We start from the raw sequence: 16922 nt of genomic DNA, 5'->3' as shown, positions 1-16922 counted from the left end.
GCGTTCTCGGGCAGGGCACGAGGCTGTGCTATTTTAGATGACGGCTCCTGTATTCGCGGGGAAGCCAGATCAAATAACCGTGTAGCTCGCAATGTTTTTTGCATGTCGCGTAAATGCGGCGCCCTGTTCCTCGGTGTCTTATACCCTACACAGTGCTTCTGTGCGTAGTAAAATTCTCTCCAGGAAGTTTACTTCCTGCGAGCAAATCTGGACAATAGACTGCTATTATACATCACAGGTGGTGGGCTTTCACAAAAAATGGTACGGACACTCAATCAGATATCGCAAATCCGCGCCCGCTTCAAACCTGTAAATTAGGCCGAAACGAAAAAAATGGGAGAACAAGGAACAAACCAGTTGTTCCAGACCAGCTTTTATTGACGCGCATTTTTTACCCCCATGTCACAATGTTTTTGCTGTTTATCCTCTTGTTCTCATTTTTTCTATGTTTGGTTACTTCTAATGTTACGCCCACCTTTTTTTTCTTTTCCCCTGAATTTTGTTTTACTGTGATATCCTTTTTGTACCCCTTGTAACTATATCTTTGGTGTTAAGCTTGATATCCATCTTTTTTTATTGTCAAGAACATATTTCTACCACATTGAGCTTCATGCCTGCAATGTTGCGTAAATAAAATAACTGGGACAGCGCACCGAATATCAAATCAAATCACTTTATTCAAACATCCTAGGATGTTTAGGGGCACGGACAAAAAGCCCAAAACAGGCTTGACTGGGGTCCGTGCCCCCTACAAGGCATACAGTAAAAGCCTGCCATCCTGCCTGCTTTGCTCGAAGCTTGTGTCCTCGAAATGTGCCTAGAATAGAGCAACAACACGAAAAGTCAGACACAGCACCACAGCCATGCACGTAGTCCATATACATTTGCTCGACCAGCATTACAATGATACTGAGATCACTATATGAAATACTGTTTCTGGGCTGTTATAAAATAAAAGGAAAAGGCAAAAAAAATCTGACGCAGCGCACACTCTGCACGGGCATATTTGAGTTATAAGCCAACAACTGGCTTCTCTGGAAAGCGAGAGAGAGAGAGAGATTTTATATGCTCAGGAGAACCTACAGCAGAAAAGGCATATATTTTTCTGTATCCATCAGAGCTATTTGATAATTGTGATCACAAGTTGTTTACAAGCACGATCGACACAAAACCCAATAAACGTTGAGGAAATAACAGAACCCAGAAACAGAATCCACACGGTACCAAGGTACATCACTCCGTTTTCTTTTTTCCTCTTTTGGGGGGGGGAGGGGGGGGAGGTCGGAATGGAATAAATGCAGCAGCCTGTTCCAGCGTTCTATGAAATCCCATAAGCTGAAGCCAAAAGGCTTTATTCAAGTTACGGCATAAGCTTATAACTACACTAGGTTTCATGCTCACTCCAGTCATGTTGTTTTAGCCTTTTCGGAGGTACGATTTCAGCCGTAAGATCGGACCATCAATACCGCTTGATGAATTGTCCATTATCATAAACGAGTAAATCAATGAATAGAACCGTCCATATAAATAATTAAGCTAGCCAGACAAAAACATTCAAGTGTTATTTGTTCACAGTCATTCCATTGGTTTTACATCTATTTGGTTTAGGCACCGAAGCAACACCTGTGCTTATATTTGTTACACACAGCTCTCAAACATTAAAACCGTAGTCTAACCAATATATAAACATGAGCAAGAAAAAATGCCTGCACCATTCGGTGACGATGTTCGTGCACCAAAATATCCGGATCCCGAAAAAAGCGATTCCCTATGAACGCTCTGTTGTAAACACGGCACGATTATACCGGGCACAGACCGTGCAAAGTTAGGAGCATATATAGTTCCAAGGGCTGGAATCGCCATTCACAGACATTCCGTAATGTCAACCGCACGACCAAAGCGTAGTAACGCAACGCTGCTGAATACTGTGGAGCTAGCTAGCGCTGACAATTCGCAATCAGCGACTGTCACCCGTTGCACGTCGGTGCACAACAAAATCAACGTTAAACTGGCAGAGGGCAAGAAACAGGCGCACTAAACGCACGCTAAAGAGCTGCGTGCAATCATTCCAGTACTCACCTCACAAACACGGGACGCAGTGGTGGGCTCCCAGCAATCTCGCTTCACTTACGCAATCCAACGTTTGCGCCGGTTAGGGCTGGTGGGGAAGCGGAAAATTTGTACGCCCTGTCTGCAATGGTTTGTGCTTTGCGGCACGCAACAGCCTGGCATTTCTGCTTCCAAAGTAGGCAGTTAGCGCGAGGATGGTGTCATGGCAGAGGCTGGCTTAAGAGCGCTTTGGTTAATAGCAGCGCATAGCACAGCTTCCACACCCGCACCAACGTGCACGGCGCAGCAGGAACGACTGGCCGGGGACCAACATGGCGCTCTCGTCGCCCGTTGCCATGGATACCTGGACGGGCAACACTGTGTTGGCGGGCTGCGGCGAGCGGTGCGACAAAGGCTGACACCACCCTAAAAGACGGCGGCATGTAGGCTCCCTAGGCAGGACTACTCAATTGTAATGTTGGCAGGCCGTAATATGTGGCCGGCGGTTTATTCAAGGAGCATACAAAAAGACCCCTTCACTGTCAACGTATTGAACGACTGCTGAAAGCGTAGAGCGTGGTCAAAACTGATAGCATTTCAGTGACACATTTTTTACCACTCCCAGAAAGCACCAGCATGGGAGCTCGCTAGAACGGCGTCGAAGCTCAGCGCTGAACCAGTTTTACATGTGTATCACCACTCAGGTGATACGTGAAACGCTGCCTTGGGCAGCTGCTGAGGCAGTGTTGTCGGCATGGGCACCCCTGGTATGTCAAGAAGCATTCCTCGTTCTACCAGGGACATATTGGAAAAGACCTAGCCAGCACCCTCGGCCATACGAAACGTCAGCGGCAGCCATGGCTTGCAGACGTATAAGCTACCGCGGCAGTGTGAGAGTGCCTAGCCGCACCGGTACCTCGCTCCTAGTTTGTGATGCAATGGTTCCGTCACGAAAAAATGAAAGGGAAGTGGGTGACAGAAATGCCAGCTTTGTTTGCTCATTTCTCAGCAAATAATGCATCGTTGCTGATTGAACAAAAGCCGCAAGATCTATGAAACATATCATCTTTCAGTTAAAACAAAATTTTATTAAGCCTTTAGTTTCCCTTTAACTACTGTTTCATGCAGCGCCCTATACAGCCTACCTGTGGCAAGGCACGAGTGAAGTGATTGCCAGCTGCTGTGTTTTGGTATTGGCCACTGATTGCTCATCTTTCAGCAATCACCTTCCCTTTCGTCCGCTTGCCAATCTATTGGCAAGCGGACGAAAGTTTCTAGTTTCTCAGCTAAAAAAGCGTACATTGCTATGCTGCTGCCGTATCTGCCGTCGTAAACATTCACAATTTCTTCGGAAGCATAATTTGGTTTTTGTACTGAACGACTTTGCCGTGTGCAAGGTTCGGGCGCACGTGTCCATACCTTGCAGCCAACTGCGCTGCAGCGTAGGCATTTTGTGCGTCACACCGCTTCTATCACAACTGCGGCTCCATGCTTCAGTGGGGATGCGGAGTTCTTTACAGCAAGTAGAACATCACCACACAATGCCACTGCAATTATTCATATGTTGACTAACGCCACTGCCAAGAATCGTGTAGTAACTGCGCAGATGCCGGACGCCGGGGCCTGTTTATTTTCCCCTTAGAGATGCGGATGCATGCACAGACACGGCGGGCACGGTCATCGCGGTTTTCAGTGTTGCCAAATTAAGAAATCCATTGCTAAACTTTTATGTGAATACCATCTAGAGGCTTTTGTTTTCCTGTGGTAGATGCTCAGTAACGTACACAGGGATTGAGGGAATCGTCTGGAAGCCATTGTCCTTTGTTTGAAGTCAGGCTTTGCAGGTTTTAGAAAAACGTCTGCTTCCTTTGCACAAGAACAAATCCTAGCGAGAATCTGTTTGGTGCCTGAGGATGAAGGCTGGGACAAGCAATGTCATAGTTGCTCTCGTTGATGGGACACTCAGGTGTCGTTCCTAATTTTTTTAATGCTATATAACCTTGTCACAACACACCACAGTAGTGATGATGATTTCAGCCTGGTACAAAAGAAGTACGAACAGTCCAAGTACTCTTAATACAGACTTTTACGGAATAATGGATAAAGCCATCACAAGAGTTTGGACACATCAACAGTTACAAACAAATCAAACAATACAAGTATGGTGGTAAATTTTAAAAATTTAAGGCCAACAGAACTTCATGGTGACTTCAGTTTTTCAGCAATTTCATCCTCTTGCGGCACTATAAAGCACGTCACAAAATCGCATGCAAGACCCTTTCTTACATTTGCTGGGCTGCCATTGTATGGCAACCCCTCAATCTTTTCGTTCACTAATACCATTATTACTGTTTTTAACATCTACAACCTACACATGAAGTTCGGTTCTCTACATGAATATAGGCGAAGTGCAAGAAACGTCTTTTCTTCAACCTACACTTGTATTTCCATTGTCTCCACATGAATTGAATTTAAACAAACTGCAAATAAAGTTTTTTTTGTTTCAGTAATGGTAAGTTTAATATGTAAGCATCTTATCTATTGCACTATAATATTGTTACAATTTAAATAGCATCACGTGGCCCCCAGGACATCACAATTACAAATGCTGCAAGTGGACGCAAAATTTCATTTCAACTGATCCACAATTTTTTTGTTTCAAATTGTTTTCGCTTGATTACTACTGTAAGGTAGAAACTCTAACACTGCAAACATATGGAATGAAAGGTTTCAAGCACTTGAAAGTCCACTGTAGACATGGAAAGATGGGCTTGCTAACCTTTTAATGTTAATATCTCATTACATTTTTGTTCTCGAATGTGGGGCAGTGTACTAGATTATTCAGTGCGCTACAAACATCACAGAATCACGAGCTAGGGGATTTATAAATACTACCGAATATGGTGTACCAAATACTACCAAATATGGAACTTACATTTGTTTTTTGTCAATGCCACGAAAAATATGCTGACGTAGGTTTCGCCCGTCTGGACAATAACTTCAGCCTCAACAAGTTCGTGTGGAAAGCAATTGTTTGTGTCGAACAATGTCGATTTGTCGCGACATTCTGCTTGGCGTGCTCTCATGCCGTCTTCTATGCAACTGGCGGTTTGTCTCACATTCGAGGAGAAGCCTGCAGGCCTTCAGACTGTCTTCTATGCACCTGGTGGCTTGTCTCACATTCGAGGAGAAGCCTGCAGGCCTTCAGACGAGAACACACGAGGAGCACTTTCTCTCTCGCGTCAACTTATCCAAGTGCACTTTGCACTGTCCTTAAGGCTAGTTCCTAATGAGGTCACTGTCTGCAACATTTGGCAATCCGTTTCTTGCTATGAGTCCTACAAGGTTTCTGACTCCCTCCAACAACACCATTTTTCTAAGTGCATGGTTTTTCTTAGGACAAAGACCAAGGGGTTGGTCACTGAGCGAACAGGCCCCCACAAAGCCTCAAGTTTCCACATTGCTTGTATTGCTTGCAGAGTAGGCATTGGCACTTTATTGGGCCTGGGCCTTCATTCCCACGGACATCGAGATACCCACCATAATATCATTTACCATCTTAAAGTGATGCACATGCATTCTCACTTTGTAAAGAACATCTTAGATTTATCGTGACTTGTTTCCATGTGTGTTCAATTTCAACTGAAAATTTTTCACTGCAACTGCGTTTTACATGCAATTTTTGGTGGGCTATATTTAGTTAAATTGAAATGTCAATATCACGTCGTTTCTTTTATCGATATCCAGGCTGAGTAGGCCAATACCGGCAACATTTACAGCCACAATTAAGACCGCTTGCATGTTATTGCAAACTGAGAAAGTATAAAAGTATGAATTCAGTGGAATCACACTGACCGAGCAGAACTGTTCTGTGAGCCTGCATTTTGTGCTACAAGTTCCAGAGCCTCGGTTTCTCCCACTTAACAGGTTTGCACTTAAATGTTTCGCAAAAGAGATATTATGCTGCTTGTTCTGAAGTTGTCTTCGGTGACCTTCTGCATACATTGGTCCTCCTTGCTGCCCAAAAGATGTGCAGATTTAATGTTTGACTTGCAATAAGTTGCAGAGAAGTTTTGCTATGCTTTGCGAAAGAGTGAAACAGGAAATTTTATCTACGTCCTAATGATGTCTTTCTAGTCATCCATTATTTAAGGTTTTATTCATTTAAAAAAAATTGCATACATTTCTCATGCATGCTTTTATGTGGCTAATTAGAGCTTGATGACACACTAGTCAATGGACTTGGAATGTCACTTGTGTGTAGGACCCACCGCAAAGTTTTTTTTATCTTGTGAGTGAGTGTTAATCTGTGTTATAAATTCTAAGTCAGTTTTCGTACACCTTCTCTGCCTGTGTACTGTGGAAGTAATCAAGTTAACACTGTACATTATTTAGATGCAAAGCTGGTTTGTTAGGTCAGGCAACTGGCGTTTAGCTTTTCTTGCATTATTTCGCTAATTTTTTCTAATCTGATGTCTCATTTTGCCCACCTAGGACATTTTCAACTGACAGCGAGAACATCCAGTTTGGGGCGAAGCTGTATTCCTGCCTGTCTTGTGAACAACGTAACCACCAGGCCACTGATGGTGAAATGTGTGCCACTGAGGCACCCTACATCTGCACTATTTGCAAAAAAGTGTTCCGTGAAAAACGGAAGTTCAACAAACACGTGAGAGTGCACACCGCCAAGAGGGCACACGTGTGTAGCACCTGTAATAAGAGCTTTCGTCGAAGAAGCTGCCTAGTTACTCATGAAAGGGTGCACACTGGTGAAAAGCCCTACGTGTGTAGCATCTGTCAGCAACGCTTTAATCAAAGGTCTCAACTGGTTACTCATGAAATATGGCACTCTGGCAAGAAGCCTCATATGTGTAGCTTCTGTATGAAGAGCTTTTTTAAAAGGAGCTCCCTAGTTACTCACGAAAGGGTGCACTCTGGCGAAAGGCCTTACGTGTGTAACATCTGTCAGAAAAGCTTTTATACAAAACCCAGCCTCGTGGTTCATGAAAGATTGCACTCTGGCGAAAGGCCTTATGTATGTAGCGTCTGTCAGAAGAGCTTTAATGGAAAATTTTCCCTGGTTATGCATGAAAGAGTGCACTCTGGTGAAAGGCCATATATGTGTAGCTTCTGCCCAAAAACTTTTTCTCAAAAATCGAACCTGAGCAAGCATGAAATATTGCACTCTGGCAAGAAGCCCTACCAGTGTAGCAACTGCCATAAGAGCTTTATATCTAGAACTCAGCTGGTTATCCATGAGAGACAGCACTCTGGAGAGAGGCCCTATGTGTGTGGCACTTGCCAGAAAACCTTTACTACAAAGAGGAGCTTAGTTCGTCATGAAAGATTGCACTCTGGCGAGAAGCCCTATGAGTGTAGCACATGTTTGAAGAGCTTTGTTTACAAACATTCACTTCTACAGCATGAGAAAATGCATATCAGGAGAAAGCCGACTTCATAATATGTCATAAAAGTTGCCTCAAAGAAAACGGTTAGCCACAATGACAGCGAAACTTCTCTTCTCTAGGCCCAGAAAATGCACAGCGATCCCTGTTAACCGCCCGAAGCTCCTCTTATTGTTTCCTCCAGTAGCAAACACGCATTGGGTCAACACTAAAGTGCACTTTTTTATGCCAGGTTACACAAAAGTGAATTCTCGAAGAATAAAAGCGGGGGAGGTTCATTACGCCAGTAAATACGGTATATAAAAATTTTGGGACATTTAAAGAAAATGCAGTGTTGTGGGATGCTCTAAGTCAAAGAACTTTAGTGGTGCTGTTGTGTATGTTTCATGGCCAACCATACAAGTGCCCCCACCACAGCAAATTGCTTGTGTCCTGTGTCATACAAGAGCGAGTACCGCATATGGTCTCGTTGTTTTGATGTGATACTAAAAATTTTCTGCCATTGTACCCTGGTGGATCTTGCTTAGCGATGCCACTCTGTCCCATGGGCAGGCACGCAGCCTTGTTTAGGAGCTGGCACAGAAGATGTGTTGCTTGCTGCTAGATCCAATATCTGATGATTGTTCTGATTTCAAAATGAAAATTTGATTTCTAAGCCCTATCTAAGCACTGTTTGTGATTTTTGATGAGTTCCTGTCATTAATAACTATATAAACTCTCGTGCTGTGAAACTTTCTGAAACTGAGATAATGATGTGCTGTTTGAAATGTCTTCTTTGAAAGTAAAATAACCCATAAAGCTTTATTTTCCAGTCATTTCACCTAAAGTGGCATTGCTGGTGAAATGTCATTAGCCTTAAGTATAAGTAATTTGTGTCTGTCTTTTACAGAAAAAGATAATTCCCATAATCTGTAGTGCCCCGTTCAGCTTCCCTACTGAACTGTTATTTCGGCAGCTACATGTGCTCAACCTTCGTTGCTTATTCTACTATTGATTAGCACTAGCAAAACTAAAATAAGGAAAAGTGGTCAAAACCGTTTAGATACCATAGCTGTACTAAATCAACAAATTGCATCTGTACAAAAGGACTTGAATATTGGCTAATACTGCTAACCAAGAACAAATGACTGTACACGAATGCTTTGCCTTATATCTTGAACAACCCTACTTTCACTGATTGATGTCATTTCATGTGTGGCTTAAAGGATCGCTTTAGTTCAACATGTCGTTTGCTTGCGGTCTGTCTTGTCGTGTAGCATTTTCGTTGCTTGTCCCTATTTTTATACGTGTGCCTTATAGAACTTGGACCGGATTTTCATTCACCGCCTGTATTAATTATTTCCTATAGTGCTGTCTAAGATTGTATCTCAGCTATTTTCCTCATTTTCTCTTCTTTTTGATCTGCATTTTTGTGGCATTGTTTCATTCCCGTCGTCCGATAGTCCTGCCACTGTCCCTATGTAATTTCTGTTTCAGATGTAGCTTGTACCGTGATTTGCTATAAAGTTTTTTATTTTTATTTTATTTACCATCCTGCTGCCTTATGAGTTCTTAGGACGATCAGCTTGGCTTCATGCAACCTTTTTCTAAATTTCCCTCATTGTGTTGATCATATGTTATGAGAAATGTATCATTTCACTCTTCTGTCCATCTGAACAGCATGAGGACGTTATGCACCAAGACATTTGACTAACGTAGATTATTGTGGTACCAGGAGTCAATTGTACATCAAGGCATCTTGCTGCATTGTGACTAGAATGAAATAAATATGGTTCCAAACGTGTTACAAAAACTCGCGAACGAAGAAGTAAGATGAGCTCGTTTTCTATGCTGGATTCACCTTTCGAAGCTGGTTTTAGGCAGATGCTACCCTGCCATGCAGGACTGGATTTTCCATCACTACAGTCGTGCTGGAGATCATTTCCTACTTTTAAATTGCACCTAGTTTGCGGTCACCAATTATAATAATGGAAATAGGTGTAAATAGTAAGGCAAAAGAGCGCAACTATAAGTTCATGTGGACGAGGAATGGCAAAGTGCTGGCGAGGAAATCGGAAGGAGCGCCAGTTCTTCATATCGAAAGGCTATCGGATCTTGAAAGGATTGTTTAAGTATGGAGCACGCCAACGCTGTCATGTGTTCTTCCTTTGCCGGAGCGCATGCATTTTTTCAGTTAAAGGGACAGACAACCGATTTTTGTCGAGTATAAATTCTCTATCCCAAATGAAAGGGCATCACTTAAAGCACCTTGACGAGTTACAGTTTTGCTGATAATGCCCTAGAACTTTTTAAATCGAATTTTTTGATCTACGAGTCGTATGTGTCCCTCCCAAAACTAATGCTGGCAACCATGACATGGAGTAGCTCGGCGACATACTTTTGTCTGCATGCGAAATAAAAAACGATATTTAAAAACTTGTTCCCAGCTAAAAAAATTTGAATCGCAGGCTTTCCTGTTCCTTTATGTGTTTTTTTTAATGCAACGGTCTATTTTGCACAAATGCGCCATCTGTTGGGATAGAAGATAGGTAGAATCTGGCTTCACGTTGTGGAGGCGGGAAGTTTTATTTTTCCTGGGCGCGACGCTTCCCCGGGCGCGACGTTGGCGTATTTGGAAACTGAAATCAAATATTTTGGCAGAACAAACGTCTCTGACTCAGGCAGAATCGTCAAAGCTCCTTCGCTGGGTCTGTTTACTGAACGCTGCCGTTGATTCCGGGCATGGAGGCTCAGTTAGCCACACTGAGAGGCATGCTGAGAAGCACCCAGCGACGGCAGGCGGCGTGTCTTTAAAAATTTCAGAATAATGTTTAGAAATACATATGCAATTTAACCTTGTACAAATACTTGTGTTAAAAGGTTTTCAGTACGTAAATAAACGTTTCAGCAGTTACAGTAGCTGCTAGGTTTGCAGGTCACGTGACAGGGACACATTGTAGTGTCAAGTTTCGACACTACGAACCGCCACCCTTCCGATTTCAGGAAGTTTGCTGCCAAATTAAAATTATTTCCGCCAGTTTGTTTAGAAATTGCATGTGGTTATCGGGCTATATAAAACGCTGGCTTTCATATGAGCTAGAGAACATATACGCGACAAAAATCGGTTGTCTGTCCCTTTAAAAACGCTCAATCTTTTCGACTAGCACACGTCAATATCCATAGTGTTCACAAGCACAGGGATCATTTTTCGGCTCTAACCTCTCTACATTGTTCATTTTTTTGTTTTCGTCTTTGCGGAAATAGATGTGCCTTCGTTTTTTCCACCGCAGTATAACATGCCCGGTTTCCAGTCGTTCTGTCACACGCGACGTATTGGCAGGGGAGGAGGCGTGGCAGTATTTATGAAAGATAACTGGTCGGTATCGGAATGCAGTTTTGCGTTTTGAATGCTGAAGTGGTTGCCCTGCGCATGAGCACTCCCGAGTTATCTTTGGTTTTAATCTGTTTACCGCCCACTTTGTTGTAACGGTCGCTTGCTTTTAGAGGATCTTGATTGTGCGCTAGCGTCCCTTAATTGCTCGTGAAGACAACATATGTATGGTTGGGGATATTAACATTAACACCCTTCGCCCAAACATCGCTCTTGTAGGTGATTGCTTTGATACTTTGTCTAAATATAAACTATAAAATACTATTCAAAGCAAAACACGCGAGGAAATGCTTTCTGGTCGCTTAGTCTCATCATGCATAGACCACATAAACGTCCAGGTTGACAGTCTTAATGTAAAGTTGGCAATTGTTGAGACTAAACTGGCCGATCATTACTTTGTACTTCGTTAACAAAGGAGGCTGCTACACCACCTACTGCTAGTGCTAGAATACAGATCTCAGTAGATCCAAAGGTCTTGGATAAACTAGTCGAACAACATGATTGGCAAAACTTTATTTTAACCACACCCACCTGTACAATTTGCGCTTACTTTGTTGCGCTGTTGAACCAGTTTTAGCTACTATCTACACGCGTTGTAACTATCCGGCAACGTAACTTGCGAAATATTTGGAGGACTCATGAAATACTGGCTGAAATAAAAGAAAAAAGACATACTTTGGGCGCAGTCAGAACGAGCCCTTAACTGTGTAGAATTAAGATCTAAATTCAGGCAGTCCATAAATCGAGTAAATGCTATGATCCGCTTGGCTAAACGGAAACACTTCAGAAAGATTTTCGGACGCCCGTTCAGACAGCAGGAAAATGTAGTCGTTGCTCAACTGTGTGAGAGGTAACCGTAAACAGATTAATAATGATGACTTCATATCCACACACTTTTCCTCACCCGGGCAAACTTCTGCAGATAAGTATTTTTCCCAAGTTGCTGGTAGCGTAAGACAAAATGCACAGTCATGTTCCCTCCAAAAGGTATCGTTAATTCGGTTTATCTTCCACTTCTAACAGAAGATAAATTCAGAACAATTCTTTATAGCCTGAAACCGAACAAATCGCCGGGAATAGACAATATTTCTATCAATGATCTGAAGCAGAAATTTTGCTACCATTAAGCACGTTTTGTTAACCCTATTCAATGCTGCTATTGCCAGTGGCGTCATTCCCATTAATATGAAAACCACTGTAGTGCGTCCACTGTTCAAAGCCAGCGCGTGCAACAAAATTGAAAATTATCGGCCCATTTCTGTATTATCATGCATTGGCCAACTGTTGGAAAGCCATGTGTTGCGAACCATGACAAGCTTTCTGGAGGTGAATGACACCCTTTCATCCAGCTAATATGGGTTTATTTGTGGTAGGGGCACGCAAGTGATTCTTGAAGAATTCTCTGATATGCTCTATTCGAGTTTTGAGCACAATCAGGTTGCATGTGCGCTACTTTTTGATCTAGGTAAGGCCTTCGACAGCGTATGTCATAAGCTGCTATTAAACAAACTTTCGTTGCTGGGGTTTCACGGTCCTCGGAAAATTATTTGCATGACGGGCGGCAGTGCGTTAAGGTAGGTCGAACCTATAGTGATTTCACCACGATCACAGTGGGTGTTCAACAAGGCTCTATTTTAAGTCCTTTATTATTTAATATCTACGTCAATGATCTTTGCTTGCATATAGCCCTTCCCTTGTTGCAGTATGCAGCTGACACTAATTTTATCAGTTGCTTCAAATTATTCTGATGCGATGTCGCCTTTACAAGCAACTGCCACGAAAGCCATGGATTGGTTTGTCGCTAATGTGATCACAGTTAACACTTCGAAAACTCACCTTATTTGTTTTCACAGTCCATTGAAGAAAATTAATCCTGCTTACTTTTTCCTTCTACACACATCTGATTGTTTCCCATGCTATTGCACTTCAATACATTGTACACACACCGTAAAATATCTTGGCGTACATTTTGATAGTGATTTATCATGGAATACGCTCCTCGCCTATGTTTGCCGGAAGCTTCGAGCTTTGTCATGCCTGCTGTATAATACCAGATATTTCATGCCGATTTCAGTATGAAAAACTGTTGTTCATGCTTTGGCGTATAGTGTGCTTCATTATGGTGTCACGGTTTATGGGTTTTGTGCCAGATGGAAAAATAGTGCCGCGAACCACGTAAGGGGTTATTTAGTTATTCTTTGTTTTTACTGCCCAGGCACACCCGGCTCTGTGTCCCAAGCGAAGCGCGTTTTGCATTCTTTATTTTTTATGCCGCAAGGGCTATCTCGTTCAGATAAGCAGACTGTTTCATTTTAACGTCACTAGCCCAGAATAATCTCTGATCTACAATGTTCTGGATGTAAATCGACGGTTCCAGAAACACTTGCGCCGAAAGATAAAAGCCTGCAGAGCAGACGTCGCGGCATTCCTTTTGACGATCCTCGCCTGCGCAAGTCAATTTGTTGACCGCTGCTTCGCCACTCTGTATTCTTTTGAGCTATTAGGGGAGCGCAAGTTCGCTCCAATAAACTTGTTTTCTTTGAAGACAACTGCATCGTCTTTGGCCACGTGACAATAGGATTGATTCTATTTTGCGTTCACTACTGCGTAATGTGGCGTACGACCTGGGCCTTGCCACGAATGTTAACATATTTGCCATGTTAACTATGCCAAATTTCGACTCGCTATTGCTACAAACCATTGTATCAAAGCATTACTGGAGTTGTAGTTTTAAAACGCCGTACAATGCAGCGCGCTGCCTCCGCCCTAAAGAACCGTATCTGCTACCTAGATGTGCCACGAGATATGGGAAAAGAAGTCGAATTTATTATGTGCCACATGCTTTCAATCAACTTCCTCCAAACTACCTCTCTTTTCAAACTAATTATAAACGAAGGAAAGCATTAAGGCATTGTATTGTATAAGTGCTTTCAGTATTCTGGGCATGTTTACCTCATTGCCTGTCCAGTAAACAGTGTTGTTTGTCTGCGAGTTAGCTACAAATTTCTGTTATATTAGCTTTATTTATTTAGCATGTTTGTCCACTCTGCCAGGCACTGCCATTCAAGCCCTGTGAGGCCTAAAAAGTATATATCACGACGCTGTAGTGTGTGCTTTTGGGTGTGCTTTCGCAAAAAATGGCATGCAGATTATCCACTCAAAAATTAGCCTGCACTTCTACCACGAACCCTGAAGCCTACAGCACCTTGTGTGTTTTCTTCTGGGTATAAATAGCACAATATGACGTGTCTAAACACTTACCTCCTCACGAGCTTGTCGCTACCACCGACGTAGATGGCCACAAAATAAGAGCTTGCCAAGTCTCCGCCTTTGCGTCGTCGAAGATGGATGTGTCAAGCTGAGGCGCAGACTGTTGTGAGGCTCGGTAGCACCCTAGGAACGTCAGCTGGAATAAAAGCTGCCATTTCACACCACGACAGCGTACAGGCCGTCCGTCCGTTCAGTTGAAACGGTGCCGCAGAAGCACAGAGAGATGAAACATGGGCAAAACAAAACGTTGTTAGCGTTGCCAGCATGGCCAAAGCCCCTCGATTTTTCACACCAAAGTTGATGACGTTTTGAGGCCAAAAAGGCAGCGTAGCCAGCATGGTTGGGTGCATTTAGGCCGATTTGGCGGGGGTTGTGGTCAGGTGGTGGTGGTGAAAACTTTATTCATCTAAAGATGTTAAGAGGCGCCAGTTGGGAGCACCAACACACTACAGTCCCCTAGTCGATGGCCAGGAGCCCGTGGGCCCTGGCGGCGAGTTCGGCCAGCTGGATTACACTCTTGCACTTGAGGGTAGGAGCTGAGCAGCATACACGTAGCCTCCCATTGCTCTAGAGTGGTATGGGGCAGGGACAGAGTAGCATGGATGGAGAGGGGGTTCGAAGGGGCACGCGTCCATTATGTGGTGGAGGGAAGCGGAAGGCGCGCCGCACCATGTGCACGTGTGGCAGTATCGCGTGGGGAAGTGGAGGTGGCACAATGCGGCATGTGGGAAGGTGTTAGTTTGCAGCCGACGCCACTGGACAGACTGCCTACGATTTAAGGTGGGAGCGGGGCCGGGGAAGCACGTCCAACTAAGGCGTTAGTGCTGCGTGATTTCCCGATACCTAACCAAGCGATCCCTCCTCCTGCTCGAGGTGGAGAGGCAGCATCCGAGGCATTCTGGCAGCAGAAATCTCGGGCTACCTCGTTAGCCAGCTCGTTACCCGGAAGGGACGAATGGGCCAGTGTACATATCAGGCGTGGGCAATGTGCAGGCGGAGTCGGTGCTGTCTGCAGGATGCGTGCGTTGATGGGGGATACACGGCCCGTCGCAAAGTTCCGAAGAGCCGTCTGTGAGTCGAAGATTATTGCAGTGGCCGGGGTAGCTGTAAGGGCCAGGGCAATGGCAACTTCTTCACCAACTTCAGGGTGAGGCGTGGAGACCGAGCACGAAGCAATAGTCTCCTCGGGAGTTGATGACTACGGCGACGCAGGCTGCACGGTCGGGATATTCCGCTGCATCGACGTAGAGGGTAATGGGGTGCAAAGCATGGGCCTTGTGTAAGGCCTTGGCCCGGGCAAGGCGGTGTTCTTAATGGAAGGCAGTATTCATGTTCCGCGGGATGGGGGCCACACTGTAGTGGGACCGGAGAGAGTCGTTCAAGCTGACCTTATCTTCGTGCTGCGTAGCAAAGGAGATGCCCAATTTTGTTAAGATGGAGCAACCCGTTGGTGTAGAGGCCAGGCGGTGGAGTTGGCCAACACGCTGTGCTTCAACAAGCTCCTAAAGGTGTTGTATGTCCCGGTGTTGAGAAGCTTCTCAGTAGAGGTGTGATGGGGGACACCCATGGCCAGCTTGACTGCCTTGCGGATGATGCATGATGCATTGGAGGCGTCCAATTTCAGTCTGGGTAAACTTCAGAAAGGGGGTGGCGTATGTGATGCGGCTGGTAATGAATGCTTGTACCAAGCGAAGAAGGTTAGCTTCTTTGAAGCCATTGTTGCAGTTGGCTTCGCGGGCGATAAGTCTACCAATCTGGTCTGCTGCGTTTTCAAGGGTGCGGTTAGTTTCAGTGTTAGCCCCATTTTCTTGCCCCCATTTTCTTGAATTCGAAGTCCGAGAATGCGAATGGAGGGCACGTGCGGAATGAGGTTGCCTTGTAGCGTGACCTGAATATCAGGGGCACAGGCATCACGATGGCGACGCTTCGAGTGATAGAAGAGCTCCGACTTTTGTGATGAGCAGCTGAGTCCCCGTTCGTGGGCGTAAGTGGCGATGATGTTGGCAGCTTGTTGAAGGCGGTCTTGAATGTCACCATCGCTGCCCCCAGCTGTCCAAACGGGGATGTCATCCACGTAGATGCTATGGTGCAGGCCCGGGATGCGTTCCAAGAGGGGAGGGAGCTGGAGCATAGCCACATTGAACAGAAAAGGTGAAATGCCTGACCCCTGAGGTGTGCCTTTACTGCCCAAGGGCATGGCATCCGATCCAAGGCCTTGGACGAAGAAAGATGCTGTTCGACCAGTAAGAAAGTTGGCAATGTACTGGTAGGTGCGGGGTCCCACGCGAAGTTGGTTAAGCCCGGTCAGTATGCTTTGATAAGTGGTATTATCAAATGCCTTGGTCAAATCGATGCCCATGATGACTTTAGTGTCTTGCCAGGAGATAAGGGGGTTATCCAAAATTTGATGGTGAAGCTGCAGCATAACGTCCTGGGCGGAGAGTTTAGGACGAAAGCCCAGCATGGTGAGAGGGAACAGACCCTGATCATCCATATAGGCTTGAAGACGGGCCAGGATGATGTGTTTGAGTAACCTGCCCAGACAAGAGGTTAGGGAAATGGGTCTGAGATTTGTTATAGCCATTTCCTTGCCTGGTTTGGGAATAAGTGAGATCTTTGCTGTTTTCCAGGAGGCGGGCAGACAGCCCGACGTCCACACTGTGTTTATGTAGTCTGTGAGCGCCTGTTCTGCGGCTCCAGTGAGGTGAATTCTGTAGAAGCTTGTTGGTGATACCGTCAGGACCCGGGGCTGACCGAATGTTGACATGAGTGAGAGAAGCCCTTACTTCGGCAACCGTGATGGGGCGATCTAAGGTCTCGTTGGGGCC

At 44.7% G+C, this 16922-nt stretch overlaps 2 protein-coding genes across 5 annotated transcripts in view; one reads left to right on the top strand and one right to left on the bottom strand.

Moving 5' to 3' along the window:
• Nucleotides 1-16922, top strand: part of LOC144159615 (uncharacterized) — a 164646-nt gene that overhangs the window by 82550 nt on the left and 65174 nt on the right. The gene's annotated exons all lie outside the window — the stretch shown is intronic.
• The window catches only part of LOC144159620 (uncharacterized), a 28840-nt gene continuing 12603 nt past the window's right edge, over nt 686-16922 (bottom strand). Inside the window, exons 5-6 of one of the 2 annotated variants that reach the window (XR_013320339.1) lie at nt 2080-2158; nt 686-817 (exon numbers count right to left, since the gene is read on the bottom strand). The gene's annotated coding sequence lies outside the window, so the exon portion shown is untranslated. The remainder of the gene's footprint in view (nt 818-2079; nt 2159-16922) is intronic. The other variant, XR_013320341.1, reaches the window with a different exon arrangement.

Source organism: Haemaphysalis longicornis, unplaced genomic scaffold, assembly GCF_048455015.1.
Source record: "Haemaphysalis longicornis isolate Haplotype H1 unplaced genomic scaffold, Haemaphysalis longicornis Haplotype H1 scaffold_10, whole genome shotgun sequence".
NCBI classification, from domain to species: Eukaryota; Metazoa; Arthropoda; class Arachnida; order Ixodida; family Ixodidae; genus Haemaphysalis; species Haemaphysalis longicornis.
The sequence above is the reverse complement of the archived record's forward strand: the minus strand, read 5'-3'. Positions and strand labels throughout refer to the sequence as shown.